The sequence below is a fragment of the Pantherophis guttatus genome, chromosome 2 (genome assembly GCF_059756535.1).
Source record: "Pantherophis guttatus breed Tessera chromosome 2, ASM5975653v1, whole genome shotgun sequence".
In the NCBI taxonomy this organism is placed as follows: Eukaryota; Metazoa; Chordata; class Lepidosauria; order Squamata; family Colubridae; genus Pantherophis; species Pantherophis guttatus.
Window position 1 is genome coordinate 249442162 of NC_142064.1, and position 14020 is coordinate 249456181.

Here is a 14020-nt window from a genome sequence, read left to right on the forward strand (position 1 = left end):
AAATGTAAAAAAAGATCGTTTTAAGCACCAGCTGTTACTCATTTTAAACCAAGTAGTTTCTTTGTGCTCATAACTGTATATTTCTGAATACCAGATAGTGGAGTATTTTATACAGCATAAGAAGGTTTTGCTTTCCTGTTCCAGTTGTGTATTTCTCAAAAACATCCGTTTAGCCATAGCTGGATGCAGAATTTAAAAGGATTCTCGGTTTGATATGTGAAGCTGATGTAAGATGCTCTCTGTTGCAGGTCTCCAGAGAGCTATTCAGTACATTTTTTTCTGTTCACATCTAGTCTGTGGAGAGCACAGACAAGAAATTGAGAACAAGACAAAGGCAGGTGACTTTTAAATTTAGGGAACTTAACTACATGACAGTCCACAGATATGCAAATGGAGAAACACTCAGGGTTTTGCTGCAGAGGCCTGGCTACGAATTCCCTGCTCATCCAGTTGTAAAATGTAGCTTGGGTAGATTTTTTGCAGAGGTCATTACTGGATGCCTTAGCACATTTTCACATTGTTATTGCAACCGTATCTGACCGTATCATTTGTAAACTGCTTCAGTGTCCATATGGTGAATCTCAGGTAAGTGCCAGACTAGCTGGCAATGCCAGCCTGTGACCAGTGACAAATGCTGAAGATTAGGAGCATTTCTCCTCTGGCCCTCCATAGCCCAGGTGCAATTAAAAAATAAAATTGATCGGCCTGCCCTCAAAGAGTTACAGAAGTGGAATTAGGGGGACATTCTTAACAGCTTCACCCAAACCTGCCTTTCTGGAGGCTGGTGTTAGATCTATATTAATCTTCTGAACTGGAGGCCCCTTTGGCCCAGGTTGGGGGACTGCAACCATCTGCCTTTAAATATTCTGAAAGAGACTGAGCTTGTTAGAGATCAATTTGTGATGCTTAGTAACCGATCGACTGGAGCATTTTATTTTTATTTCACTTTCTCACTTTCTTGACAGTCGGGCTCAAGCATTCCACATTTAGCATCCGTGTGGCAAGGTCTATTGCTTGGTTTTTCATCCATAACTGATTTAGTACATTATTTTGAAACGCCTTAAGATCTCACCAAAACCAGAGCTCACTCAAGCCGGCTTAAGCATCACAGGAGAAAAGCTACGTTAGTCTTTAGGTGGCATCTGATGAAGTGAGTCTTTAGGTGGCATCTGATGAGCTGGAGCTGCTGAAAACTTCGACCTTTTAATAAAACCAGTAAATTTGGTCGGAAAGGCTGCTTCCAAAATTCCTCAGGATTTCAATCTCAGTTTGGGATCACTCCCAAGAGGGGGGTAGCAAAAGGCTCTCAGCTGGAAGTGGTTTTAAAGCAGAGCATTTTGCAGATTGTGGAGGCCTGAGGTAAGCGCTTTCTTGCCTTTGCAAAACAGGATTCCCCCCCCCTCTGGGGACCCTCCCCACGAGAACCCTTGAATGACTCTTCTCCCCCTGTTCCCCCCCTCTTTGCTTCCGGAGAAGTGAACGGCAGCGGCTTTTCCCGAAGTCCCTCCTCTTCAATTACAGATTCAGTTGCCATCGAGACTGAGGGATTTAGGCAACCGGCGCCTCCTATTTTGCACCTGCTATAGAAATCAGGCCTGCCCGGGCCTCCTCCTTCTCTGGCTCTCTAGCTTGATGAGATTGCAGGCTCTGTAGCGCTGCTGCTATTCCTAAACTTCCAGTCCTTCCCCCCCCCTTTCAGGGCCCAATAGGAAGGTCAAGATTTAATATTACTATCAAGTAATCGGGAGTAAGTCCCCGCTCCTGAATCCCTATGGTGAGATCCTCAAATTTAATCAGTGTGAACTCTTACTGCCTTGAATCTTTCAGCCACTATTTTATGTTTGCGGAAGATACAGTTAGAATTGGCTTCCCCACCCCGATTTCTCCTTTTAAAAGCTGTTTTGATTTTAAACGCTCCAGTTTTGGGGGATGAAGTCGAGCTGTCCGGGAGAAGTTGGGGGTGAAAAAAGAAGAAAGACAGTGGCGAGCTAATCTCTTTTCCAAACTGGCAAGGAGATTTTTCTGGATTGCAAATTCCAAAAGTGGAGCTCGACTTGATAATGCTATTGAATTTTTTTCTAAAAAATGTTTATTCCAGATAAAGTCAGCCGTCCACATTTCATTGGTACCGAAATGGGCTGCTGCATAACCTTTTTTTAAAATTACCTTTCAGGCACAAGCAATGCACATATTAAAAGGACTAGGGGATTATGATTGCAGTGGAAGGGATAAATTAAGGATTAAGCATAGAATGTTTTCAAGATTGTAATTGGAAGGTTTTTTTCTTCCAGAAATCTGCAGGGGACTGATTTTTTATTACATATTATTTGAGCAGGTGCTTGAACTTTGCACACTGTCCGAGTAAACTATATCTTAGCTTTATTTGGGCACTGTTGAAAGAGCATTATTTGTGTTCACTGTTGGCGCTTTGTTTGTAAACTCCCGTTATATTTCATGTGTCTGTTCAAAAATTGAACCAAGGAAAGAGTCTAGAAATAAAGTATTTTGCAGATGTGGGTGTTGTGTTTTTTTGTATTCTCTTTTGTAGCCAAGCTTCAAATTTTCTTCACCTGATGCAGCTAATAACAGAATACTTCCTTTTCAGACAAATGGTGCTCAGAATGGCTTCATTAGCTAAAGTTAAGGTACGGTGGTCAGCGATAGCTTTGAATTCATTGTGCATCTTCAGTGTGATTTAGTTCCCCGGGCAGTTGCTCATCTCTGTCAACAGGTCAGATTATGACAGATGGAGCCAGTCCGCTGTTGGGGAGCTGCAAAGTTAGAAAGTGATGAGGTTTTTAATATTTGATCATTTGTCTTCCTATGTGGAGATGATGGCTAGGCAGGATCAGGACAGACAGAAACATATGCTTCATGACAGGTTGTCCCAACCAACTATATATGGCACACTGACATGTATAAAGAGGCAGAATGTTAGGAAGAATGAGGATTTTTGTGATGTCGTTGGAGAGGTCAGTGGGCTAAGCCCTCATCTTTAGTTATCCATCAGAATTGGTCCCAAGATAGTTGGCTGGCTGAGAGGAAAGACAAGATGGATCTCTCCCCTATTCCAAGTAGAACCTGACTGAAGTGCTGGCTAATTTTTGTATAGTATGTGAAAATCCTCTACCACTCTATTTCATATGAGACTAGTCCTCAAGAAAAAGAATTAAAAGCTAAATAACAGGTCCACCACTACCCTGCGTTTGCTGCTGAAGACCTTTGGCCATGACTAAAATTATAAAATTTAAAATAAAATAAACTAGATCCCTATAGTTCTGCCCATGTATTGATTGCACCAGGAATGTTGTAAAAACTGCACCACCCAATAATGATGATTGTACTAACGAGATACAGAAAATATGTTAGATTTTCCAGTACTATAGTCTGGAAGATCTAGCATGTTTTCAGGGCATTCAAAGGGTAAAATTTCTCAGGAACTTCGCTTAGGTTTGTTTTTGCAGCTTACTGATTGACTTTAGTATTTCATTGTCTACTTTATTTCTTGTATTTTGTGCATTTTGTTTATTTTTTGTAATCTTAGTATAAAATACAATCACTTGGGGGAAAATGAGGGAGGGAGACAAATCGTAAGGCCTCAAAATTGAGCAAGATGTTATGGCTAAGAGGTTTGCAGCTTAAAAATCAGGTTAGAAGCATCTGGCAGAGTGAATGAATTACTCATAGCTGGGTATTATGGCTATAAAATTATATCCAGCATTATGAGCAAAAGACAAATGATTAACCCTCAACAATTCTGGAAGCAAACAAAATAAACTGCTGTATATCAGACCTGCCTCTTGCTTTCTGTAGAATGCAGATTCCTTCTGTGTGGATACACAGTTATAGGGACACGTACACATATGGAGATGAATTTTAGGTAGAGAAAAAAAAAACATTTGATGTGACATGTAGAATTATGTAGTGCTGTGCGCACTACATAATTCACATTTTGGGAGTGTGAAACTATACAGACATGATGATGATATTATCCATTCACTCATGTCCAACTCTTGGCAATTCTATAGGCCAGACCTCTCCACATCTTCCAATCCTGCACTGCTTCTTTGAGGTTTTTCTATGCTCTGGGTGATGTGAGCTTTGATGATGTCCAGCCATCGTGTTCTTTCATGGCCTGGTTTCCTTTTACTGATTAACTTTTCCCAATATGACAACTTTCTGCAGTGATACAGATATAGCTTCAATCAATTTCATTCTTGGCCTTCTCCAGATGTGCGGAGCTATTGTAGCCACAATCCTGAGCCAACAGCTACTGTGTTTGTATCCCAAATCCCCTAGCAGGAGGAGATGATCAGGACTGTAGACTTAAGATGTCCAGAGATGATGAGATTGGGAAGGCTGGCCCAAGTAAAACACTGATGCTGTATGCTAAATATGAAAGATTTAAAATTCTCTCTGGGGAAATTGGCATAGAATTGAGGAACAACCTCAAAGGCCCAAGCCAAGCCAAAAAGCCAGACCAAACATCCTATAAAACGTACACATGCTATCCATTGACAAAGTATTTTGACTTCATATTAAAATGTGTTTAATTATCCTGACACATATCTGCTCAGCCATGATTAACCTATGAATAAACCATTCAGGGTTGGGTTGGCATTACACTAAACCAGGAGTCAGCAACCTGCGGCTCCGGAGCCGCATGCGGCTCTTTGGGCCCTCTGCTGTGGCTCCCTGTCAGGTGATCCCACCACTGGCTGGCCCTGCCACTCGCCCTTCCCTCCCAGTCACTCCTCACCTAAGAAGGTAAGGGCAACGGTGGGGGATGGAGAAGTGGCCAGGGCAGATACAGAGAGAGGGGGAGAGAGACACAGAGAGGGGGGGAGGGAGGGGAGAGAGAGAGATGTCAAAAGGATTTTGTGGTTCCCGGTGTTTTTTAATAACTGGTTCTCTGCCCTAATGACTAGCTGAGTAGGTGTGGCTGGGGGGTGTCATGTGACTGATGGAAGTGAGTGACATGGAGTTGGCCACGCCTACCCAGGTTTTGCGGCTCCCCGGGTTTTCTGTGGGAAAAGGGTCCAAATGGCTCTTTGAGTATTTAAGGTTGCAGACACCTGCACTAAACCGTACACCATGGGTTTAGAAATCGTAACTCCAGGCGCCACTAATGTGGCTTAGTGTTTTGTGTAAACTCAAGTCAATACCACAGATGATCTTAACCCACCTATATTGACTGACTCCTCTTGCGTTGGGTGTTATGGTTGCTTATGGGGACTCAGTATAGGGAGCCTGAGTGGCATAGGAGGCTAATGCCTCCTACTAAGGCAGCATTTAACATCCAGCTGCCTGCAATTACTGCGAGTTCAAGAGTTCAATTCTCACCAGCCTCAAGGTCGACTCAGCCTTCCATCCTTTCTAAGGTGGGTAAATTGAGGACCCGGTTTGTGGGGGCAATAAGCTGACTTTGTATAAATATACAAAAGTATGAAGGCTATTGCTTAACGCATTGTAAGCCGCCCTGAGTCTCCGGAGAAGGGCGGCATATAAAAATATTTTTTTTAAAAAAAAGTATCCCCCCCCCCCCGCGCTAAACATACAGCAGTAACTTCCAAGCTGCACCATGAATGAAACACGGAAGCCTTTGAGAAAGTTCCAAATTTTCCAGAGAGCGTCCGCGGTTGCCCTTTCGGTTTGTTAAAACCGGGGCCGGCAGTTCTCCTGGGCTTTCTCCAGGCCTCCGACTTTGGAAAGCAGCCGCTCGTCCCGAGCGCGCGGCGCCTGGAGGAGGAAGAGTTAAGCGCCGATTTGTGTGTGTGTGTGTGTGTGAGCGTGCGAGCGCGCGCGTGTGTGTGTCTGTGTTTGTGCGGGTTTTTATTCCTCCCCGCGATTCCGAGAGCGGCGGAGAAACGGGATTGCAACAGCGAAGCCAGGAGCTCCGGAGTAGAGCGGGGCGCGCCTCCCGCCTCACCGACTTTGGCCGGGTTTGGAGGGATCCGGAGAGGTGAGCATCGCTTGCGCGTCCCACCGTGGGGATCGGGATGCTGGAGAACTCGGGTCCCCGCGCTCTCTTCCCGTCCCTCCAGCGGGGCGGCGGAGGAGCCTTCGGGGCTGCGGGGGGGGGGGCACTGCGCGGCGCCAAAGTTTCTCCCGACGGGAAGGGAGGGAGGAGCGGGCGAGGCTGCGGAGAGCCGGAGGAGAGGTTGCGCCTTCCAGCCGCCCTGCGTCCTGGGGCGATCCGAGCCGGGTCCGGGGTGCAGGTATCGGCGGGCGGCCAGGGGGGCGTTGCGCAACGCGCCGCGGACTCCGCGCCTGGCTCTGCGGCCATCTGGAGCGGGAGATCTGGGCTGCCAAAAAATAAAAATAAATAAAAATGCTCCTCCGGCCCTTGTAAGGTGATGCTTTCCAAACTCTTCCCTTGCTCTGGAAAGGTAAATCTCCGATCCATCACAGGGAGGATCCGGGAATCGGTGCCTTGTGTTCTGGCCCTTCCTGTTAGAATAGAATAGAATAGAATGGGATAGGGATAGGGATAGGGATAGGGATAGGGGATTAGAATAGAATAGAATAGAATAGAATAGAATAGAATAGAATAGAATAGAATAGAATAGAATAGAATAGAATAGAATAGAATAGAATGGGATAGGGATAGGGATAGGGATAGGGGATTAGAATAGAATAGAATAGAATAGAATAGAATGGGATAGGGATAGGGATAGGGATAGGGATAGGGATAGGGGATTAGAATAGAATAGAATAGAATAGAATAGAATAGAATAGAATAGAATAGAATGGGATAGGGATAGGGATAGGGATAGGGATAGGGGATTAGAATAGAATAGAATAGAATAGAATAGAATAGAATAGAATAGAATAGAATAGAATAGAATAGAATAGAATAGAATAGAATAGAATAGAATAGAATAGAATAGAATAGAATGGGATAGGGATAGGGGATTAGAATAGAATAGAATAGAATAGAATAGAATGGGATAGGGATAGGGATAGGGATAGGGATAGGGATAGGGGATTAGAATAGAATAGAATAGAATAGAATAGAATAGAATAGAATAGAATAGAATAGAATAGAATAGAATGGGATAGGGATAGGGATAGGGATAGGGATAGGGGATTAGAATAGAATAGAATAGAATAGAATAGAATAGAATAGAATAGAATAGAATAGAATAGAATAGAATAGAATAGAATAGAATTCTTTATTGGCCAAGTGTGATTGGACACACAAGGAATTTGTCTTGGTGCAAAGTTTTGCTTTAATTCCTTTTTTTCATGGGATATTCAGTTTTCTAAGGCATGTATTTTCACATAAAAGCGTTCAGATTTGAGCGATCCGAGCCGAGGGTTCTTCATCCTGGTAACTTGCTTTCAGTGTTTGGCAGAGAGTAAGTAACTCTAAGCCTGTCACAGTGTTTTTCTACTTCCTGTCCCGTTTACCACCTCCCTAATAGTACCAGCAGTACAATGCATTTTCTTTTTAACAGAAAGTAATTCCTATTACTCAGAAACATAATAGAGAGAAAAAGGCTGGATGGTAAAAAAGATTAATAATTTTTGCAAGGCGAAGTCAACTGCCTTTACGGTAGAAGCCAGGAAAAACTTCCCTGGCTTTCTTCTTCCAGCCCTTATTTATTCTATGTTCTTTCTCCCCCGTGTTTTTCCCCCTTTCCTTAAGCAAAAACGGTTGCTGCCCTTTGTGGCACCTCAACCATCAAGGGTGGGATTCTTTTTTTCCTCTATTGTCAACATTACATAACTGTTGCTTCAGTATCCTCACTTCTCTCCTATTTTGGACTTGGGTCTCTGCTGTGTTCTCCTCCGACCAGTTGTGAAGACCACAAAGCTCTTCGCCAACACAATCACAATAGAGAGCATTTTTGGTAGGACCACGCATGGCTGTCTTAAGGAGGAAAAAGACGGATCCGGTAAAACCCAAGAAGTCATGAGATTCCCAGGCAACTTCAAGACAAATTTATCTTTGGAACTCAGTCTTCAGAATTAATTAGCCATTGATGGTCCTTTTCTATTTATGTGAAAAGTATTTTTTTTTTCTAAACATCCTGTCATAAAAAAAAAAAAATGCTGGACCCGACCCAGAGTCTTTCACTTAGAAAAAGGGAGAATAACCATCCACATGTTCTGTGTAACACCACTTTCCTTATCTTTTTTATGCCCCTAAATTAAACCTGCCTGAAATCTCTCAGCCTTTTTTCTCACCTCTCTTTGTCTGAGCCAATGAATGGGCTTATCTTCTAATAAGCAATCCAGGAGGGGAAAGTCATTGCACTTTATTAAGTGGCTAAATCTTTCTAACCCCCACCCCTCAAAGTAATAAATGAAAAGCCAGCTTTCTCGAAAGGGCATCAGGCTGGTAGACCAACTTACTTATCTGTAGTTTCTCATTAGCTTTATGCCTATTCAGCCATCCAGCACTGGTTGTAAAATATTAAAACAGAGCTTTGTGACACTGGAACAATAGGAATCTGTCCTCTGTTAGATGCCAAACTGCCAAGGCGATAGTGAGGACTTTAACATTGCAATACTGGTTCTTCCGAGAAGATGTGAGGTTGAGAGTTGATAGCATGCCTTCCCAGTAGGGTAGAAATGGATAATTATTAGCTCTGTGGGAATCCCAGTTCTTGGTAGAGATTCTTAAAGCTTTGATTCATGGATTCCTGACATCTTGGGAGGCATGGAGGGAAGATTTGGAGAAGGGTCAAGGCAGGGCTGTTTTTTTGGATGGGTTTCAGTTCTTCCAAACATTTATTTGTGTTTACGGCAGGGATGAGTTGGAGAAAGAATCTCAAAAGGGAGCATTGTCGAAATGAGGGAACTAGGTACGTCCAGCATATCGAAGAGAAGGATTGAGTGGGGGGGGGGAAAGGGGGCAGTCTTCCCATACTTGAAGGGCTGTCACAAAGAAAAGGGGATTGACTTATTCTCTAGGGAACCATAGGGCAGGACAAGAAGTAATGGATGTAAGCTTATTAAAGAGCGATCCAAGTAAGAAGAAATTTTCTGACAGTGAGAACAATCAATCAATTGAGTAGCTTGCTTCCTGAAGTTATGGGTACCCCGTTATGGAAGGTTTTCAAAAATAGACGACAACCATTTGACTGGGATGGTATGAAACTCCTACTGTGAGCAGAGAGTTGAGTAGAAGACCTCCAAAGTCCCTTCCAGCCTCTTGATTCTATGTTCTAAGACATGGTTCCTCTCCCTGGTGGGTTATTTTAGATCTAGGAACTGACTTAGCCCAATCTTTCCTATCTTGCTGCCCTATAATTCTCATCCAACATCAGATAGAAGGAGACCCTGACAGGTCGCCAGGTCCAGAATCTGCCCCTAAAAAGTAACGAGAGAGAGAGAGTGAGGAATGTCTAATTTTGATAACCAGGCACATGTGATCAAAATACAGACATATTTAATAACTTTTTAGAGAAAATATATTGTTTTCTAAGTAAGGGGTGGGCCTTTAGGATTTTTGATAGCAATAGGAATAGCACTTAGATTTATATACCACTTCACAGTGCTTTCCAGACCTCTCTAAGTGGTTTACAGGATATTGCCCTCAATAATCTGGGTCCTCATTTTATCCACCTTGGAAGGATGGAAGGCTAAGTCAACCTTGAGTCTGGTGAGATTCGAACTGCCAAATTGCAGGCAGCCGGCAGTCAGCAGAAGTAGCCTGCAGTAATGCACTCTAACCACAGTGCCACCGCAGCTCTTGATCATGATTAAAGGCTGTTTGATTTGATGGCTCCATACTAAAGGTCGATTCCGTTCTGGTAAGAAGACTACTTAATTGAAAATAGTTGGCAAGGTACCAAAAGAAACAACAAGTGCTCGAAGTGAATGGCAAAGTAGGTAGGAAGGGAATGAAGCCTGAATATCTGAGTCTCATTTATTTTATTTATTAAATATATATGCCACCCATCTCATAGTCACGCAATTTACAATCTGATAAAAATGTATGGGCAGACCACAATCCGATTACAAATGTATGAAAAGGTCAAAAGAAAAGGTCAAGATGGACTTTCAACCAGACAATATTACAGGAAAAAGAATTTCAACAATTTATGGAAAAGGAGATGTTCTTTTTCTTTCAAGTAAACAAAAAAAAAAAGATACATCACTCCAAAATGTATGGGATACAGTGAAAGCATATATTAGAGGGCTGGTAATGACATATTTGGGAAAAAAGAATAAAAAGAAAAGACAGACAAAAAAAGTTAGAAGAGGAGTATAAAAAGCTGGAGAAGGAGCTACAAAAAGATACACGAAATAAAAAAAAATAAAAAACAACTTACAATCTGATAAAACAATATTATGAAGAATTAAAATGAATATTATAAAACAGCAAGACAATAGACAACATGAAAAATAAACATAACATCATAATGATATCTTAGTATCTTTTAAAACATGCTCTATTTCTAAGCAAGAACTTTTGATGTCATCTCTAGTTGTGTCTGTGCAGACACATTTCGTTGAAAACTACAGGTAGACCTCGACTTACGACCACAATTGAGCCCAAAATTTCTGTTGCTAAGCAAGACAGTTATTAAGCGAGTTTTACTCCATTTTACAACCTTGTCACAATTGTTAAGTGAATCGCTGAAGTCATTAAATGAATCTGGCTTCCCCATTGACTTTGCTTGTCAGAAGGTCGCAAAAGCTGATCACATGACCCCAGGACACTGCGACAGTCATGAATACATGCCAGTTGCCAAGAGTCCAAATTTTGCACAATCATGTGACTGCAACAGTCATAAGTGTGAAAAACAGTCATCACTTTTTTCAGAGCCATTGTGACTTTGATCAGTTACTAAAAAAATGGTTGTAAGTTGAGGACTACCTGTATGGAGATTCCATCCAAGTAATACATTTAAGATAAGGTGTTGTTCTCCAGACTGATGAACTTCCAAATTATGAGCAGCCAGCAAACCAGAGTTAAAGAAGCACAAAAGCATTTTGTTTTTCCCTCCTTCACCCCAGCAAAATTAGAATCACCTTCTTCTTCCTCTTTCCTAAATCCTTTCTCAGAGATATCTATGCTTTATCCTAAAGTAGGATGGCCTTCCTTATGTATTCTCGTATGTTTCGCCCAGTGATGGGTTTCAAAAATTTGTACTACCGGTTCTGTGGGTGTGGCTTGGTGGGCGTGGCAGGGAAAGGATACTGTAAAACCTCCATTCCCACCACACTCCGTGGGAAGGATACTGCAAAACCTACATTCCCTCCCCAATCCAGGGGAAAGTTACTGCAAAATCCCCATTTCCTCCTGATCAGCTGAGACTCAGGAGGCAGAGAATAGATGGGGGTGGGGGCCAGTCAGAATTTTTACTACCGGTTCTCCTAACTACTCAAAATTTCCACTACCGGTTTTCCAGAACTGGTCAGAACCTGCTGCAACCCATGTCTGGTTTCGCCTGTCAATTCAATGTTATCTTGTTTGTTTTTAAAACATCCAGCACCCTGGTGCAGATTCATATCTACTTAGCTGGCCTTGGTTGATTTAAAACGTGGCTAGGGTTCAGCCAGGCTCAACCTCAAGAATGGTGAGTTCAGCAAATTACGCCTGAAAGAGCACTGCAGCTAAGCTTCATTTTCCAACTGCTCCATTCCCCCTTCCTCTTTCCTATTTAAGGAAGCTCCCTGTGGATAGATGAGAGCAAGAATAAATGAGGGAGGAGAGATTTTTCAGAGAGGGCTGACAGGCAGGTGACAGTAGCTAAACCTCCTCTTTGTACACTGATTTTCTTCTGCACGTCTGTTTTCTGCCCCACCTTTGGGAATTCAAAGGAATATCAGGCCAGACAATGAATTTAGCTATAAGAGAGAGACGCAGGGTGGGCTAATTGACAAGGGCAGTGAAATGGATTTTTTTTTAAAAAAAATGCTTTTACTTTGCATTTCATTGGAAAGGTTCCCAGTGCAAAGTATGAAGGTAAGAAGCAGTCCCTGTTCATGCTTTGAGAAAGAAAAAACGCTGTATAGATGTAGAAAGGTGGGAAAGAAGAAACAAAACAACATTTAGATGGTCTCTGTTTAATATTATAATGATCTCAATGACTTCCTCTGCAGTCTGCTTGAAGGATGAAAGGAAGCCTGATAGATCTGGCTTCCTAAAAAGAATCACTGGTGCTTTTTTCTTGTTTCTGCTTTCTTGTTGAATTTAGTGCAAGGGGTCTTGAATTAGACCTGCTTCAGATTTCTCTTTTTTTTTTTTAGGCTTCCACGATTCTCTGTGTTTACTATATACACGCTTGGAATCATCTGTGCGTATTCTGAATATTTGGGTTTTTTTTCTTCCTCTCGTGACCGTGAAGAATGATGGGGAAAGTGATGCTTGGCATCTGACATAATTAATTCAGAGGGGTGAAGAATGGGCAAAAGTTGTTGCAGGCTTCAGCATCCTTTCACGCCTGAAAGCCAGGCTCCCAAATCCATAGTATGGGTGCATAGGAAGAGAGTGTTTTTAATTGCAAAGAGCTGGGAAGATGGAGGGTTGTTTCATCCTGCCTCACCTAGTAAGAATAGAAGTTGTTGAAAAGAATAAGGAAGAGGAGGAAGTGACTGTCACTCTTCTTACAAAGCCTGGATATCTTTAAAGGTTAGCTATTATTTGAGATGGTTTATCTGGAAAATGTCTTTTAGAATTCTGCTCTCTTTTATTTACCATTTTTTTTTTGTTGTTGGAAGGAAGGAAGAGAAACTGCAGGCACGAGCCCTGGATGTGAGTGCATGTTAGAATAGTTGGTGCATGCAGGATTCAATTGGTTTTATAATTAGTTGTCAAATTCACCTAATTCAATTATCATTATTAGTCAAAGTCATATAATCTTGATGGAATATTTGTAGCTCAAGGTTGAACTGTGGGGTCCTTGGTGCTGTCTGAGCTTGATTGTTTTCTTGCAAACATTTCATTACTCAACAAGCTAACAGCAAACAACAGCCTAATCAAGGAAGCACCAACAGCATTCCCACCAACACTGACAGGACAAACGACTAATATATAAACAAAGAGAAAATCCCACTCCCTTCTAGCACTGATGATGTTACCTAGCTGGATAATGAAACTCCTGCAAGAAAATAGCCTTGCCTTTTGTTTTGGTTATTTTAATTTGCAGAATTTCAGCTTATGGTAGCGAAACAGGCACATTCCATTCGGAATATAGAACAGAAGCAACTCTCTAACTTCCTTTTACCTGCCGTAAGCATGACCCTTCAAATGAATTCAGGCTTATTGGACTCAAGTTAATAAAAAGGAATTTTCTGTCAGTTTAAAGCTTAACTCAGAAGCCTTTCGTAGAGGTATAAGATGGTAAAAGTGGCAGTGAAATAATGAAAGCTACCCTCTTTCCCCCAAAATAAGACATCCCCTGATATTAAGCCCAATTGGGCTTTTGAGCGCATGGCAATAAGGCCAAGCGCTTATTTCAGGGTTCAAAAAAATATAAGATAGGGTCTTCTTTTCAGCGAAACAAGGTAGCTTTCCTATGAGTCTTGCTTTGTGAAAGCATCACATTTAAAAAAAAAAGAATTGCTTCACAGAACTGCATGAGTATTGGTTCGATTTATATGCCGCCCTTCTCTGGAGACTCAGGGCGGCTTACAGGGCGGCTTAATGGCGTTAAGCAATAGCCTTCATACTTTTGTATATACCTGCTTAGTAGCGCTTTTGCCCCCCCCCCAAGCCATGTTCTTTTTTATGCAAAGTCACCTTATTGCCCCCACAATCCGGGTCCTCATTTTACCTACCTCGAAAGGATGAAAGGCTGAAAAGGCTTCATACAAAAGTATGAAGGCTATTGCTTAACGCAGTGTAAGCCGCCCTGAGTCTCCGGAGAAGGGCAGCATATAAATTGAACTAATAAATAAAATAAATAAATAAATAAATGTGAGGACCAATCATAAAGTCACCTTTGTAACTGGCAGGCCCAAAAACCAGGAACCAGGGTGGTTCAAATGAGTCCAGGTTTATTCTGTGCTATCTCTCAACAAGAATCTGAACTCCAAAAGGCAACTGGATTTTCTTTGT

The 14020-nt window shown here is 42.1% G+C and overlaps 1 protein-coding gene across 2 annotated transcripts in view; it reads left to right on the forward strand.

Annotated features, from left to right (window-relative positions):
- The first annotated feature begins 5692 nt into the window (after window positions 1-5692).
- Window positions 5693-14020, forward strand: part of KLHDC8B (kelch domain containing 8B) — a 61013-nt gene continuing 52685 nt past the window's right edge. The window contains exon 1 of one of the 2 annotated variants that reach the window (XM_034431727.2): window positions 5693-5962. The gene's annotated coding sequence lies outside the window, so the exon portion shown is untranslated. The remainder of the gene's footprint in view (window positions 5963-14020) is intronic. The other variant, XM_060684320.2, reaches the window with a different exon arrangement.